Raw genomic sequence first — 862 nt, 5'->3', positions numbered from 1 at the left:
TCAGTAGTTCATTTCTTTTTATTTATAATGCTATTCCATTGTGTGGATATACTGAAGTTTCTTTATCCGCTCACCTGTTGCTGGATTTTTGGGTCGTTCCCAGTTTGGGGCTGTTACAGGTAAACAATCAGGTACAAGTCTTTGCAGACATATGCTTTCTTTTCTCTTGGGAAACACCTAGGATTAGAATGGCTGAAACATCACGGGTGTATGTTTAGTTTTTCTTTTTTTTAACATCTTTATTGGAGTATAATTGCTTTACAATGGTGTGTTCATTTCTGCTTTATAGCAAAGTGAATCAGTTATACATATACATATACCCCCATATCTCTTCCCTCTTGCGTCTCCCTCCCTCCCACCCTCCCTATCCCACCCCTCCAGGCGGTCACAAAGCACGGAGCCGATATCCCTGTGCCATGCGGCTGCTTCCCACTAGCTATCTACCTTACGTTTGTTAGTGTGTATATGTCCATGACTCTCTCTCGCCCTGTCACAGCTCACCCGGTTAGTATGTTTACTTTTTAAGAAAGCTACCAAGTGTTTTCCAGAGCCATGACACCATTTTATACCTCAACCATTTCCCTCACATGCTCACCAACACTTGGTGTGGTCAGTGTATTTAGTTTCAAGCATTCTAGTAGTCCTTTTTAATGGTTGCACAATAATTCCATGATATCCTTACCGAGGAACTTTTACCTCACTACCTGTATTTTTGCCTCTAGAAAAAAAGCTGTGCTCCTGGGCTGCGGTAACTGGAGCTTTTACTGCTGTGAGATGGAGTCTTTGGAATAGGATCACTCATTAAAGGGTATAGCTATTTAAAAGTGCAATAAATATTATCAGAGAGCTTTCCAAAAAGGCT

This window comes from Neophocaena asiaeorientalis, unplaced genomic scaffold (assembly GCF_003031525.2).
Source record: "Neophocaena asiaeorientalis asiaeorientalis breed wild unplaced genomic scaffold, Neophocaena_asiaeorientalis_V1.1 scaffold407, whole genome shotgun sequence".
NCBI classification, from domain to species: Eukaryota; Metazoa; Chordata; class Mammalia; order Artiodactyla; family Phocoenidae; genus Neophocaena; species Neophocaena asiaeorientalis.
The sequence above is the reverse complement of the archived record's forward strand: the minus strand, read 5'-3'. Positions refer to the sequence as shown.